The sequence below is a fragment of the Vanessa atalanta genome, chromosome 21 (genome assembly GCF_905147765.1).
Source record: "Vanessa atalanta chromosome 21, ilVanAtal1.2, whole genome shotgun sequence".
In the NCBI taxonomy this organism is placed as follows: domain Eukaryota; kingdom Metazoa; phylum Arthropoda; class Insecta; order Lepidoptera; family Nymphalidae; genus Vanessa; species Vanessa atalanta.
The window spans coordinates 9,966,100-9,983,373 of NC_061891.1; the positions used below are offsets into that span (position 1 = coordinate 9,966,100).

The 17,274-nt window shown below is 32.9% G+C and overlaps 1 long non-coding RNA gene across 1 annotated transcript in view; it reads right to left on the reverse strand.

Annotated features, from left to right (window-relative positions):
- The window catches only part of LOC125072363, a 172,255-nt gene extending 163,653 nt beyond the window's left edge, over positions 1–8,602 (reverse strand). Inside the window, exon 1 of the long non-coding RNA XR_007119955.1 lies at positions 8,392–8,602. This is a non-coding gene — a long non-coding RNA (uncharacterized LOC125072363). The remainder of the gene's footprint in view (positions 1–8,391) is intronic.
- Positions 8,603–17,274: the final 8,672 nt, after the last annotated feature.

Sequence of the window (17,274 nt, forward strand, 5' to 3'; positions counted from 1 at the left end):
TCTATTTACTCATCCGCAAAAACCTTTTATAGTAAAAATAAATATAAAAAGCCTAGTAAAGCTTTTTGAATGAAAAAATCTTTTACATCATAAAACGAGGATAAAAGCATAGTTTTTATTTAAAATCTACACACGGTATTATAAAATTTCTGGAAGAAACGGACCGTCTTTTTACGACCGCCGCTTATACTACACAATTATTAGTTCCAAGCATTTTCCCGTACTTTGTGCTTATTAAAAACACTATTAATAAATATAGATATTTGTATACATAATAGGCAATAAATTATACATTTTAATTTAAAAAAAATGAAAGTTCTCACTATATTAGTTTCAATATAATTATGTGTAGGAGTAAGAATTAGCTGAGCTGACTTCTGAAATAAGTATAGCTCACTCATTTTCGTTTCATCGGTACGTACATACGTTACATCGGTTGGACGTTGTAAAGTTATTATTTAAAGTACATATATATCTATGCTGGTAACGTATTATTCTATCACTGATATTATATACATATACGTATATACTGGCACTCTGAGTAGTATCAAAAATATATTATCGTTTATTTTAGAAAACTACAATCCCGATGTTGGTCTTTTGGGTACTTTTATAAGGTCGATGTAATTATAAGTTTATCAAAGAAATACTTTTGTTAATATAAATTTATTTTCAACAAGACAAAAGCCACTTACTTGGAAATTTAGAGAGAGCTAATAAAAACAACATTCTTATAATTGGAACATGTTGGGCAGAAACGTACCAGCCCACAGGAGCACCAATAAAAATTGTTAAGGTTTAAAAGAAGAAAAAAATATTATAAAATATCCCACTGCTGGGCTCGGGCCTCAAATATATCTTTGAACGGGTTTGTAACTTATTTACAAACCAACCATTGAAATCAGACACATGCAGGTTTCCTCGCTGTGTGTTTCTTCACTGGTGACCATGAGATGAATTATAAACACTAATTAAGCGTGAACCTTGAAAGCCCAGTTCCCGGTAACCGATATAGTTCGCACGGACGTGGTTATTTTTTATTTCGTCGCAAAGGACTTGGGCGAGATTGGCCACCGCCCACGGCCAAACAGTTAAAGGAGACTCGCGCTTTCAAAGTTAAGGGTAAAAATGTCCGTTTTAGATGTGCTAACTTTTGTTCAAAGGACAGTTGAAACATACATACATTATGTATTTTTATGATATAGGTTGGCGGACAAGCAAATGGGCCACTTGATGATAAATGGTCACCACCGCCCATAGACAAATGAACTGAAAGAAATATCAACTATTCATAAGGAATAGTTGATATTGCCTTCAACAATGCGCCACCAACCTTGGGAACTAAGATATTATGTGCGCGTTAGTGGATACACATGTGGCAGAATTTGAAATTAAACACCCGGGTTTCAACCCGCAATCATCGGTTAAGATGCACACGTTCTAACCACTGGGTCAGCTCGGCTCACCGAAGGATTATTTTCGCATTACTTGACTCTTGATAATGTCACCAAACCCCGTAATTTAAAACTTTTAATCACAAAGTTTTATCAATAATTATAACTGCATACGAAGCCTGCACGCTAATCACCATTTTTTTTAGATTCATGTCGTCACGCGAACCAACGAAATCACCGAAATAAGTTTTCACGACAAAAAGTATTGAGTATCACGAAGCTGATGGTAATATTTTTTGTTTCATTTACCGATTCAATGTTGTTCTATTTTCATTTAATGTTCTTGCATTACTGGCTATTGATACTTTTCTTTCATTTAACTAATCTCTATGGATGTACTGTCTGTGCTTCCGGCACCAAAAATGATGATTTTACTTTTTTAAATGATAAAATTTGGCACAATTCTTGGTAAATGTTAACCATTTAGAAGCGCAAATATAGATAGATAGATTTCATCCATCTGGACCGTAACTAAGATACAGGGAGAAAGATCGATGGAATTAATATTAAAAGTACTAATAAATAATAGCATAATATCACCTACGGATGATTCCTCTTTTTTAACGTGACTGTCGTAGAGTGACAGAAAGATATATCTTCTTTCTTTCCCTATTCTTTCACTCTTTTAGTAATGTGTTTCTCCTCTCTGCGCTTCTCATGACCTTACTAGCTCAAACTACAAAACTCCCTATCGTTTTCTCTGTTATTGGTGCTACTTTCAGGCTTCCTCTTATAAATATATTTATTTATCTAATCTATTTTTTTTTTTTTAGCATTAGCAGCCCGTAAATGTCCCACTCCTGGGATAAAGGCCTCCTCTCCCTTTGAGGAGAAGGTTTGGAGCATATTCCACCACGCTGCTCCAATGCGGGTTGGCGGAATACACATGTGGCAGAATTTCGTTGAAATTAGACACATGCAGGTTTCCCCACGATGTTTTCCTTCACCGCCGAGCACGAGATGAATTATAAACACAAATTAAGCACAAGAAATTTCAGTGGTGCCTGCCTGGGATTGAACCCGAAATCATCGGTTAAGATGCACGCGTTCTAACCACTGGGCCATCTCGGCTCATATATGCGAAATACCACTCACTAATTAATCACGAAATATGTTAACCGATTATATACCAGAAAAAAACCTCTAAGGCATATATCGTTTCTATCGTTCATAGGATCTTTTTAACTTGATTACATATTTATATTACCGACAGTCTCAAATACAGCATTTTTGAATCACTGTTGCACACTGTTGCACACTGTTGCACACTTGCAAAATCTATTTTAAATTAAAAATAAAAGTTATTGTAATGTATTTAATTGTAATTGTGTGTGTAATTTATTTCATCGGTTATTATCAGGTCCGAGGTGTTTATTTTCGAAGTCTTGGTAGATTATTTATTATCAATAAGCCAGCTTAACACTTCTTTATTGAATAAAGATTTTGACTTGAACTTTGACCTTACTACGTATAGTTTCCGTTGCACTCTTGCATATTGTTAACTTCAGTCTTACTAAGACGTTAAGTGTTTTTAATTGCGTCGATTACGTATTAAGAAGGGAAATTGCTTGGTTTATTTATTTCCGGATGGTAAGACGTGTATTTAGATTGTGGTGGTTGGTGTATGATTTAATTTTAGTAATCCTTGTAAATCAACTAAAACCTTCTTAAAAGTACAATCAAAACCCCATTTCCACTCTGCTTCTATCATGGACTATAAACTTTGGACCCAAATATATATAATAGCTTGATAGAGGTTTCTTCTAGAATACACCAAAGTTTCAGCCTTGAGTCGTTTGCTACCACCGTTTTTAAATCATTGGTTCACCTGGCTGGAGAGTGCTGTTCACTACGGTGGTCGATCCGTAATCAAGGGCTCGTCTACTCCAACGGCAATCTCTTCTTCAATAAACGTGACCAGCGTGCTAATTCCCGAGCTATATCAGTAACTACAGCTCTTCCCCGAATATTTTATTTCTGATTTTGTCCTTCGACAGCACTCCGAGCATAGCTCGCGCCGTTGCAGGCTGACCTACTTTATATTTGTAGACAGTGCTTGGTAATCATTTATGAGTAATATATGTAGAACTAAAAATTTGTATCTTATCCAACCTAAAGAACTAGTGAATTAATCATTCGCTTAATTAGTGTGTTCGGAGGGCAAGGAAAACATCGTAAAGAAACGTATGTGACGTATCAAAATGTGCTATGGATCTGTTCACCGATAATTTAAGGTGGAGCCTTCGTAAGTGATCTATTCATGCGTATCCGTATTGTAGCGGCGTGGTGAAATAACCTACAAAACATAAAAGGATCTTCCACTTAAGCCTTAGCCAAGCTTTGGTATATATACGGGTTACGTTACTATAGAAACGATATCTGCATTTCATAAATATATAAGACATGTACTTACATTTTCAGATTTTCAACTTAATGTAACACTGAACATAATCAAAATTAAAGCCTTTTGTCAGACTTCGTTCATAAAACTATTCGATAAAGAAAAATAGCCTAAAGATTATTCCTTAAAAACAAACGCGACCACAGACATATACATTTTTGGCAATATTCCCAATCGTAAGAGCATTCTGTCTGACCAAAACATATGGTACTCATTCATATTCAAATTTCTTCAAAGAGAACTTTGGAATACAAAACTACAATCACATTTCGTATTTCAAGATACACAACGACATGATATTTTCTTTAAAACAAAATTGAACTTCAATGGATTCAATCATTTCAATTTGCCTGTAAAAGGCATTTATGTTAAGGTCATTTTCGTATAATACAGCTTTTGTAAAACTAACTCGAAACACCACAAAGAACGACCGTGAAATGACACAAAGTGAGTCTCGTATACCATATGAGACCTATTAATATTGATATCTAGACTAGTATTATAATTGTGAAAGTATCTCTGTCTGTTACCTCTTCACGCTAAAACCACAAAACCGTTTTAGATTCAATTTTGTATAGATATAGTTTGAGGCCGTAAAATGGGAGTCGACGGTTATGTGTGCTTTAGGTACAGTTTTATAAATTTCGCACAAGTAAAGCCGTAGGTTCAGCTAGTGTGATATAAATTGATACACGAATCAAAATAGCGTTTCACCATTAATCGGTTTTCATTTTAAAATGAGTTTTTAATGGTAGACTATTGGTACTAGTGGTATACTGATACTAGTGGTATTTTTTTATAGCACCGGCAGGGGGAATCGCAAATGAGCTGATGGTAATTGGTCAACACTGTTCATAGACATTGGTACCGTAACAAAGTCTTAACCATTCCTTAGATCGCCAATGTGCCCCTAACTTAAGCAACTGAGATAGATATAATGTCTCTTGTGCCAGTAGTTACACTAGCTCACACATCCTTCAAACTGAAACATAACAATACTTATAATTGCTGTTTAGCGGTATAATATATAATAAGTTGATAGCACCTACCCTACCGGGTTGCCCAAAGTCTAACGGCCAAAAAGCTTTGCCTATGTGTATACGTAGCGATAAAGGTACAATATTTGAAGTCCATCAACAAGTACCGAGACGTACTAACTTCCCGTAATTATCTAAAAACTTTCTTTTAATTAAATAAAATATCAAATCCTCTGATCTTTAAAGTTGTAATTTAATTAATATGATCATGAAACTTGTAACAAATTACTTCGTTAATATCAAAGGTTTAATGTTGCTTCGTTGAGCTTGTTCAGCGAGCCATTAATAATCGTATAAATAAAATGCTAATTTTGTATCTGTATATTAAAATCACATTATATTTAAGTTTATAATTCATCCCGTGATGAAGAGATAAGCATACAACCCGCTGGGTTAACGTAATAATCCTTACGATCTATAACTAAACCGACAACCAGCAGTCGATAAAATACGTACTTTGCTTACCTAATACAATATACAATTAAAATTCTATGAAGATTTTTTTGTTAAATAATATCATAATAAAACCAATATGACTAACATTTCTTAAGTTATTAATTGCTTACTCGATCATATATGCATATATAGCTTATATTTTATAAATAAATACGCTAACGTAAGCGTTCTCTATACCGTACTCTATACTTCTCTATACGTATGCAAGCAGGGGTTACATACAATATTTTTATTGGCAAATTCTAAAATTTTCTACTCAACAAAGAAATAGCTAGGAGGCGATCGTTTCATTTCCAAGGTAAATTATATTATCTAATTCACTCCTATCCTATCCTACAATATTTTGAAGTTTACAAATAACTATTAACATTTTATAAGAAAAGTTCGTTTGTTATCTGCACCAAGTTGGGCAGTAAGTGTCCTACTAGAAACCATCTGGGTACCATATATCTAAACTTATTCAAACATCAAAGAACTACAATGTTATATTTCTGTCTATATAATGATTTTTTATTTTGCCTTTCCACTTTCCACAGATAATAAAATCAAGCTGGGTCATGAGGCCAGTAAAAAAATTAACGTTCGATTCCAATAAATACCATTCCAGAAATTATTGGTTCGAAATATAAAATAATTATAATATTACATTTTTATCATTTGGTTACAATAAAATATAAGAATATATAAGTAAATAATGAAAAAGCGAAAACGTTAAGTTCATATTAGTTAATTTCCATACGGGAAAATTAATTTAATGATACATAATGTCTATATATTAAAACGTGGAACAAAAACTTCGTACAACATTTTACGAAAATTACGCGGACGGAGGAGTGTGTTATTTAGCATGGTTAAAATTTATACGAAGAGAGAATGTCCAAAGTTAATGTAACTGTATAATACGCATTAGAAATACAAAAGAATAAGTTAGTAAAAAGTAAGGCGTCTTGAGATAAGCGGTTAGAATAAAGTTCCTTTGGCTATATATCCATATATATTTAATAACAGATACTATGAAAATAAGTATTAACGTTTGAGGATAATTAAATTCAAGAATTATTGCTGTTAAAATCCTGTGCGCATTAAAACTATTTAAAAAAATAAAAACAGGAAGACGTCGCCCAGCGGGGCACAACACATTTTTCTTTACGTGACGATTCCTTCCAGTTAACTCTACTGTATGCCGCTTAAAAGAAATTCATTCCAAAAATATTACACACGCTAACATTCGTTTGACACACACATATATATATATATATATATATATATATATGTACATTTATACTGACAACACGTCACCTCACGTCAAAGACGCTTTTTGAACATTGTTTTTTGTTATTGTAATAATAAAATCGTCAATTACAACGTATTATTGGGTCCCGCGAAATTTCACGTTTATTCAATAGATTGTTAGGAATTTCGATACCTATGATTCGTAAATAACGACGTCTGCTTGCACGTTTTACATTTGTTTTTTTATACAGCCATCGAACGGCTTTCTACCCTGTAACTTTTTTCCGCTATCTTAAATTAATTCTTAGTTTAATCATAACAATTTATTGAATTGCAATCAAGAAATCTCTCTATTTTTCTGCACATCTACGGCTGGAGCTCTTCAAAATGAGACCATAATCTAGTCAATCATATAAATAATAATGACTGAGTCAATAATCGTCTTACGCTATTAGTAGGATATTTAACTATATATTTCATTTGTCAGCCCTTATTAAAATAATCTACATACCTAAAGGCTCACGGCTTATTTAATCCAGTGACACTGATGAAAATTGTTTACTTGAGTCTACTTTAAGAAAAAATATTTTGATAGGATTTAATCAACGAAAGCACTAAACTTACTGCCAATAAAATACTAAATTATAAAGATTGCGCTGTATTTGGCATTCTACTCATTTTTATTGACTCTAACATTGATATAGGCAAAATTGTTTGAAATAAATGAAATAATATGTTACCGAATAATTGTAATTACCCTTTATTAATAATAAATCTAGTAAGTACATATATATCTTGTTTTCATAAAAAGGATTAATTTAATTTGAATTATATACACTAACAATATAATATATTTTTTACGTAAATTAAATGCCCCGTTCACATTTTTTCGCCCGTTTACAATATACACAATTATTGGCCTAAATACTTTTTTTGGTTATTATTATACTTGTTTTATTTTTATTCAACGTAGTAACACAATACATTTTAAAAGAAAAGGGTCTCCTAAAGGTTTTATATTACACGCAAAAAAAGGATAATCTCGTCACTATATACTACGAATACATTTCAAGTGAAAATGTAATAAAGAAAATTTACTTAAAGTGTAGGACGCTTAAGACAAGACTGGTGTGGTCAAGTTAAGCATTTATAAACAAACTCGATGTTTTTTTTCCACATTAGAGTACAAAACATTACCATTTATATTTTTACCCCTTGCTTTTATTTTTAATAATTAACTTAGATATTCTAAGCAAAATAATATACTATAATTAAATCAGACAATGTTTGTAAGTGTAATTTAAGTTAATAAATGTTTTTCAAACTGTACTGTTTCATTATCTCTTTTCTTAGTGTTGTTAACTTTACCCGGAAAAGTTAACAACAATTTTAATTTTACATCTGACAGTGTCATAAAAAAATCAACTTAAAAAATACTGAATACTATGACTATAATTTATGGATATAATTTCACATTAAAAATGTATACTTAGTAATATTAAAAAATAATAAACTTCTTAATATTTTTCTAGTTTTGTTTCGATTTTTAATAAACTTAATATAGCAATTAATAATAAAATATCATTGTAATTATAAATACTAATATTGCGTTTATTTTAAAATAGCTTATATTTTATTTTTTTGTGCACATACTTATACTTATTGCTTTAATTTTATAGTATATACTGTAATAATTTATGTCCGCTTACGTTGTTCATGTACACGCATCGAGATTTCTTGACCATGAAATAACTTAGAGTAAATTATAAAAGTACACTTTCTAACGTTGCTTAAAAAAATATCTACTCACCTCTACATAGATAAATGCTATCTCCACACAACACACATTAACAATTAAAAAAAATGAAACACAAATAATCACCACAATGCACAGATTATAATTTAAATTCGTCACAAACTTTTGACATTTCACAACGCGGGTTTTTTTTTTTTTGTTTTACAATATCACTTGTAATAAGTTTGCTGTTCGTCGAACCAGTTTAGAACTGCGGAGGGCGGAATACGACCTCCTTCGCCCTCTGAAAGCAAGCGACTGAATACAGTGTGGCAGTAGACAACCGCGCACACAATTTATTTATGAAACAAAATTAATTAATCAGCTATTTTTCTCTATAAGTATATTCAAAAAGGATTCTTTATAAGGTGCTCTTTTATAAATGGAAATATACTATTAATTTATTTGCTTATATTTAACTTATTACATTACTAGTTATATTGGTAAAATAATCGCGGTTATCGTATATGGATTGTATTATAGTTTGAAAGTTCTTTCAGATATTCAGAAATATAAGATCTACGCAAGTATTTAATTCATGTAATCACAATACTATTCCACCCTTATCCCGCCATCTATCACTCAGCGGGAAAACATACCCGCCCTACGCATTTATATATCAAACCAAAAAGGTTTTTATATCTTTAACTGGTATAAATACATATAAAGTTAAAAAAATATTATCTGTATAAAAAATAAAATACGATAAACGCAATTGTTTGATAATGTTTATCGTTATACGTTTCTTATAAAGAAAATTTATGTATTATGTATTTTTTTGTATGTTATATCTTTATTACTCTCATGTCATATTTAATATTAAAAAATGGTAATGTTAACCCACCCCATATCAATAATAATTTTACATACAACTCTCCGACAGTGCATAGCCACAGCTGGGCAAAAGTTTCTCCTGTTAAGAACTAATGCCTCGTTGTGTCGTGGCTAGCTTTCAATGCTACTAATACTGATTTTAAATCCCAATTTTCCGTCGTGATATTCTTAGTACAGTTTGAAAATTGATAGTATTTAAACTCACTAATCGAAAAGTAAATAAACCCATTCTCAAGGATAAATTTTACAGTCAAATTAAATGGTGGATTACGAGCGGCAAAAGACCTTAATTGACCGCATTTGAGTTTAGATGACAATAATATATAAGGGGATCTATATATATAAATATTCAACGACAAAACCGTTCAGAACCTTTTTCATCATCAGACCATCTTCTAGGGGATCTTCTAATTCGAGGTTACTCGGACTTTTCTTACCGAGCGGAATATCATTTCAGTAAATTCGGCATTTATACAAATATCTTGTACTCTTTAATACAATTGAAATAGATTTTATAGAGATATTTTATCCAAACGAAAAAAATATATTTATAAATGGTATAATAGTAACTGACTTTTTTGTTAACATTTTGAACATCCACAAAACTGTTTTTTTTTTCTTTATCGCTGATACAATAACCTATATAGAGTTACATATAAGCTACATTCGTACAGCACTCATAGCATGGCTTATGTTTCGGAGCTGTTTTGATACTTGACTGCCTCAGGCCTATGAATGATCTACTACTCCCAAAAGCACTGCTGCTTCGGCCTATCTCTACTTTTTAGAAGATTACGTTGGTAAAGGTTACTAACCAAGTTTGGGAATTCCTATATGTTAAATCTGTAAACTAATATGATAATAACACATACATAACATTAACAGCCTGTAAATGTCCCACTGCTGGGCTAATGCCTCCTCTACCTTCGAGGAGAATTGGAGAAGGAGGTTTGGAGCATTTTCCAGCACACTGCTTCAATGCGGGTTGGTGGAAATGATAATAAAGTTTCATTTTATGTATTAAAAACCTTCACGGAGTAATGCGAGGACACTATCATTCCCGAGAAAAGCGCCTTCGTGAGGTGAAGCTTTTTTTTTTAGAATTTGTTCTATCACACTAAGAATTTGTCACCGATCACGAAATGCACAGCTTGAAGAACATAGAAACTTATTAGAGTTTGCCTGGGCTTGAAACTTTAATCTTCGATTAAAATTTACTTCTTTTAACCATTGGGTTTCAGCTAATTTTTGAGTATCCGCAGAAAAAGGGACTTCTATAAAATGAATATTAAAAACAATGTTTAATAAATACTAACCTCCATGATAAACATTATCATCGCATTATTTATTTATTAACCTTTAAAACTCAATAAATTACTCGAAATTCATAAAGAAAAAGAGATTACTGTAAACTTTTACGTACCTAACTTCTTCGTTTGAACTTTTTAATTTCATTTCAAATTTACTAACAACTCTTAACAAGTCTCAAAACATTTTATTGATAGACGATATTTTATTTAGTGTGTTTTACTTTAGACATAGCGTACATTTAGCGTGACCGTCCCCGTCAAACCTGGCGACGCTCCGTTCTGCAGAGGCGGCGAGCATCGGAATGACGTGGAGCGAGGTGAAGGCTGAAGCCCAAGACCGATCGCGATGGAGGACATCTGTGGACGCCCTCTGCCCCATCTAGGGGACATAGGACATTCATCATCATCATCATCATCACTTTAGACATAGAAAAAAAAAAGTATTAATGTAGGTTGAATGACCTGAATTTGAACTTAAGATTCAAACCCAAAGTCAAAATCAAAAATCTTTATTCAATATAGAAGTGTTTACACTTGCTTATTGATAGTCAAAAATCTACCACCGGTTCGGAATTTAACACCTCTGACCTGAGAAGAACCGGCGAAAGAAACTCAGCGGGATATGTTTTTTTTTCCGTTTTGCATGTACAATAATAATTATATTTTAGTTATTTGAAACAGCCAGCCATGCAAGCACTTAGGTTTTTTACGGTTAATTTATTTATTATAATTATTCATCTCGTGCCCTCCAGTGAATGAAAACATCGTAAGAGAAATCTGCATGCAGATTACATAAGCTTTCAACCTGTAATACTCAATTAGCAGTCACGTGCCCTAGCCACAAGGCCACCTCGGCCTAAACGTCATACACACACACAGTAACAAAACATCAAAACACAAAAGTAAAAACACTAATCAACGGATGTATAGTAATGATTTGCATTAAACAAATATTTCGCAAAGAAGAAAAAAAAATTGTAGTTTAAAACAAAAGCGATTTATACAGGGTACAAAATGGGCTGGATTTAAAAACGGAATGCGCTTAATCCGAGTTTTAAAAACAATAATCCTCGGATATACTCTTGTAAAACACTTAAACAATTAAACTTTTCACATTTGACTAGAGGTCAGTGGGGTAGCGAGAAAACTTCGTCTAGCGATTCAACCCGCTATGAGATCTACCACGTGTTGAAATAGAAAGAGAATGTAATTATTTCAATTTAAAATTTATCTTTTATTCTAATACTAGATTAATTTGCGGCTTTACCCGCGAAAAAGTTTGAAACTATCGATAACACACAACGTCATTATATCGAGGGGTGAATTAAAAAATGTAGCCTATGTTTTTCCTTGGTCCATAAGCTATTTTCACACCAAATTTCATCGATATCGGTTCAGCGTTTTAAACATGAGAGGGTTTTTTTTAATATAGGTAGCAATCGAACACCGGGCTCTCCTGATGGAAAGCGACTACCACCACCCATAGACATTTACAACATCGGGAGGCTTGCAGATGAGTTGTAGGCATTTGAAAAATATGTAAGCTCTTTTCTTGAAGGAAAAAAGTCGTAAAAAATAAGATTGATTGACTTTCGCATTTATAATATTTGTTTAGATTTTAAATGTGAAAGTGTGTTTTGATTATTTATTTATCATCACGCTTTCATACCCTAACTACTCAACCGATCGCCATTAAATTTTAAATACATGTTGACAGGTGTAACCCCTATCAACGTAAACAAACTAATATATGTCGGAGGTGTCATGAATACGAGAATTGATTTGACGAGCCGCAAGCGTTGTCAGTGTTTGACAACGCTTCGACGGAGTCTAGATCGGCAACACCACACTTCTGTGCCAGCCACCGTACAGACAACACGTCTAAAGGAAAGGAATAAGTAAATCGTCTGAGTGATTACGGTATTGTTTATTTTTACCCGTACCCACATTTCGCCCTCACATAATGTCTGATGGTGAGTACATCCACTCAGATCAACCACCCCTTCTGTCATATAAAAAATAGTTTTTTTCTGACCGATCAACGCACAGTCAAAACTACGCATCTAATTAGAAAGGATTTTTGGAATGTTAAACTTTAAAGAAAATGGGAGGGTCCGTTGTATTAATTATACCCGTACGAAGTGGGGCGGAGCAGCTAGTGATATAATAATACGACCGAGTTTTGATCGTTTATTTGATTAAGAACTTCCCGTCTCGTGTTCCAAGATTACAAGAACTCTCTATATATTAATTTTGAGCATTTTATGTTAATAAAACTTGCCTTTATATTCGATAATTCACACTTATGGAGTTGTTAATAGGCATTTGGTAGATAAAATGAACTGTGCTGTGGTGGTTGTCACACACACTGGCACACTGGCAAGTGTGCTTCTTATGGTAAGTGGGTCTACCGCCATCCAAAACTACAATACAAAATATTATTATTTAACAGGAGAATATGTGATACCTACCCAGACGGATTTGTACGAAACTCTACCAGCAAGTAACCTTTTATTAGCTCAACCCAGAGCTCGATCCTAGGACTTCGTGCTCTATAGACTTTTAACCTATCCATTAGACCAACGAAGATATGCTCAATTATTGTAACAACCGCTTAACATAAACAAATTAATATATATTATACAAATATTAGTGTATGTTTTGCCTCATTTACAGTGTTCAGCTTAATTTTGCAAACTAATAAAAGTGTTAATTAGTGGATTTTATTATTACAATGAAATATAGCGTGTATATTAAATGCACTGGTTGATTGAAATAGTGTACCTAATATTTACATGTACGTGTATTAAAAAACAAATTTAGTATGTCTGTGACATTTCTAACCCGATGCATTTCATAGATTTCCTAAGGACATTCTAAGCGCGGAATCGAGGTTCCTTGTTCATTACCAGGTGGTTCGCGCTTAGGCGTTTGACGGGGTTTATAGCACACTATATAGAGAAAGGAGTCTCTCCAAATATCGACGGCGTCCTAGGTCCGGCCTCACAGGAGCTCTATTTTGAGCTCTTCAGTAGGCTCCCAACATCCAGCAGTGTTTATACGACTTGCCCGCCCGCCTGGTGACGCTGTAGAAACCAAACAGCTCCTACAAGTAGACGTTACATAGAAATTGATGTACGTCATCTAGTGGCGTGTGACAACAAACTGTACTATAAAAACACGGAAAATACAATTAAATGGGTTTATCTTTCGTGATGATCTATCAAACGGTTTCAAAGTCTATTAATCTTAAAGATACCAAGAATAGAAGAAGTTACCATAGGCTGTCACGTGGAACGTGGAATTAATGTCGCGAACTAAATTCAATAAACTTCGGTTTTGCTTAAAGATCAGTAGAATTCCTTACGAGACTTAATTCAGAAGATTGGCTTATTAACGATAAGTAGATTAAGTGATACTTGTGTTTCAATATAAAAATTTAAGCGTTAACTAGACCACCAATCACACGTAGCTCAGAAGAGTTACGATTTGTTTCCGATTTAATCCATAAACAGAATGGGAAAACATTCATAAACATATCGAAACCGTCTATGTGCTATTGGTGAAAATGGGATTAAAATCCACACTATAAGTACCGAGACTAACGCCAACATGCAAACAGACGGCAGTTGTGGATTTTATATAGATATGATCAGATTTTTTAGTCCAAAAGCTTAAGCTAAAATACAATATCATATACCTACATGCGTTATACAAGTCTATTATCCATTAAACATATCCACAAGTCTTTTGGAACATTTCATACAACATACCAATTATTTATCACTAGTTTCCGCTTGTGACGGGAGAAGGGGAAGCGTTATAAAGTGTAAGTTTAACAAAGTAATATACAAAAAAACTTTCACATTTATATTATTAGTTAGGGTTTTCAGTTTTTAATACTCATTTTAATATTCTAGGTCTTTGATAGGATTTGGAAATAAATGGTTCTTTTAAACCTTGAACGATGGTATTGAAGCCTACTTAATATTTATATGTAATAATAAGCTCTGTAAGATCAGCAATTCTATCTGGATAAAATGGCGTCAACTCAAAGCAAGAACCCACGGATGAACTCCATAGTTGGACCTTTCGTCATGTATGGATCGGAATGCTGAGCCGTGAAAAGGTAATATGCAATGAAATCGCATGTAACAGAGTTGAGGGTATTGAGATGGAAGTGTGGAGTGACGAGAATGAGATGAGCATGAGCGTTGAAGAATGGATGAGAAGAAGACGACCTTTAAGTACATGGATGGAGTCTTGGAGGAGGGATGTGAGAGAGATGGATGTGAACAAGCAAATGACGATAACGAGAGGAGAATGGAAGGAAACGAGATGCTGAGCCAACCTCAAATAGATTGGGACAAGAGTAGGAAAAATAAGAAGTAAAATAATCTGAAGGGCAGGGTAGTTGATGATAAAAAAAAATGTAAAATTTCAAATTATGAATAATATTTTATTCCAAAATAAGATAATATGTTTTAAATGATTACATTTTATACTAGCTTTAGCCCGCGGCTTTGCTCGCGTATAAGTTGAATATATTTACAGAATATTACGTAAATTTAAGATCTCTTGTATATATTTCGCCCCTTATGGTAGAATGTTCAGAAAAGCTTATATTTCAATTTTTAATTAATTTTTATACAATAAGCGTATATTTTAATTTTTAATCAGTAGCCCAAAAAAAATGTTTATGGTATTAACTTCAAATATAGTCATATTATCCAGACTATCAAACTATGTATACGAAATATCAACCCCTATTTACCCCCCTTTAAAGGTATCCAGAAACGATTAAATATAAAATTTCATGTTTCTAACTAAAAAAATGACGGACATCCATACAAACTTTCAACCCTTTTTTATTAATTTAATCTACAAAATCATATTGTAAACTAAATACCACTTTACCGCTCTATTATGTTTGTATGAAGGCGCTGATTTCTAAATCGCGCTAACGTTTGGCTCGCCCCAATATACATAGGGTCTTGACAGTAAAAATATAATATTAGGCTTTTCGAAATTTTGTGTTTTATTTGCATAGTGGTAATAAGTATCAATCAAAACTTCGAAAGCTATTTTTTAGATCGTGAGTTTACATGTATATTTCATATTGTATACAATATTAAATTAATATATAACATAGTTACTTCCTAACGCGACCGCTTTGTAATCTGTATTGGTTACTATAACCAATTACTTTGGCAAACTAAGTTAAGTACATTTCGGTGACATCTACTACCAGCGGTTCTACTGGTGATGTCACAACGGACACGCCTGATGACGTCATATTTGTTCGTCATAGCAACAATTTTTTCAGGGAAACGTAGTCCGCGTTTAGGAGTGCCCGACGAGCACTTCGATAAAAATAAAATCAAATATTTATTTTAAATATAATTTTTTTATTGCTATAAAAATTACTTTTACTTTGAACTCATAAAACTCACAAATGAATAAATACAGTGAATGTATAAGAAAAAAAACATCTATCATTAAAAATACTATCTTATCGCTTGTTGTAAAAACTGAAGATGTTTTAGTTGTAGTGGTTTCTGGGAAAGTACATTTTGAAGCGTCAGAATTCAAAATAAAACCACAAAATCTAAATAAATCCATCTTTTCATGATAAAAAGCGTCACATTACAAAGTAAGTGGATCGCGTGATAATTTTTAATGAGGGGTCGACGTACATTAAAAGTGCACTGTAAGAGTCGACAGCAATAAAGTATTTAATTTAAAAGTAATTTGTGGTCAATTTATGACCTTAGGGCAATGACGTTTTGATCCAAATAAATAAAACGGTCCATTAACATTTTTTTATTGAAATTTTTTCAGTAGCAGGCCGGAGTCTGGATCGTAATTCTGGCATCAGGAGAGGCATTGGAACATTTTCGGATATTGTTACTGCTATTGATCAGAGCGTCGTAAGCCCATTACTATCCTATAAATAGCTTATCTAATGAATCACATGTCTGTCCACTAATACACATTTAAATTGGAAGTTTAAATTAGCATGTATTAAATTACGTTGGATCGTTGAATATTGCTGTACGTGCATGAACTAAGCCTATACTATCAGGGAGGGATTGTGTTAATGGTTGTTACCGAGTTACACTTTCAAAAGCTCAAAGTTTTAAAATATAAATAATATTGAGACAAGTTAGTCGTTTAAATCTTTGATTTAAAAGCGAGATAATCTAATGATCAGGAAAATGCCATTGTTAAAGACATTTTAAGGAATTTCATACACCTGTAGGAATACTGGTCCCTAGCTTACTTGAGGTTACTTCTTGTAGGTACTTCTTGATAGTAAAATAACACTTAATTGCTTGTCGGATCGGAATGCATTTTATTTAAAAATGTGTCAGTATACATACAAAAACTTAAAATAGAACCAATAATTATAGATATAGACTTTATATTTACAACTTATTAGTCCAAAAAATAAACTTACATTTCTACCAATAAAAACTAATAGAATTTGATTCAACCAATTAAAAGTTATACATTAAAGTTGAAAATATTTTAGAAATTAGATTACAAATTAAATATTAAATTTTTCAACCAATGACGAAGCTTCAATTTCGTATGTCGGTACGAAATACGATAGAGCGCGACAGGTGACCTTATAGCTTGCCCGTTCCCGCGTGATATACACGACTTGCCGAATTTAGTTTAACTTACTCGGAACGCGTCTCTGGACGTCGACGGTCGTATGTCATTATAATGCAAGTCCTAGACGCGTTTT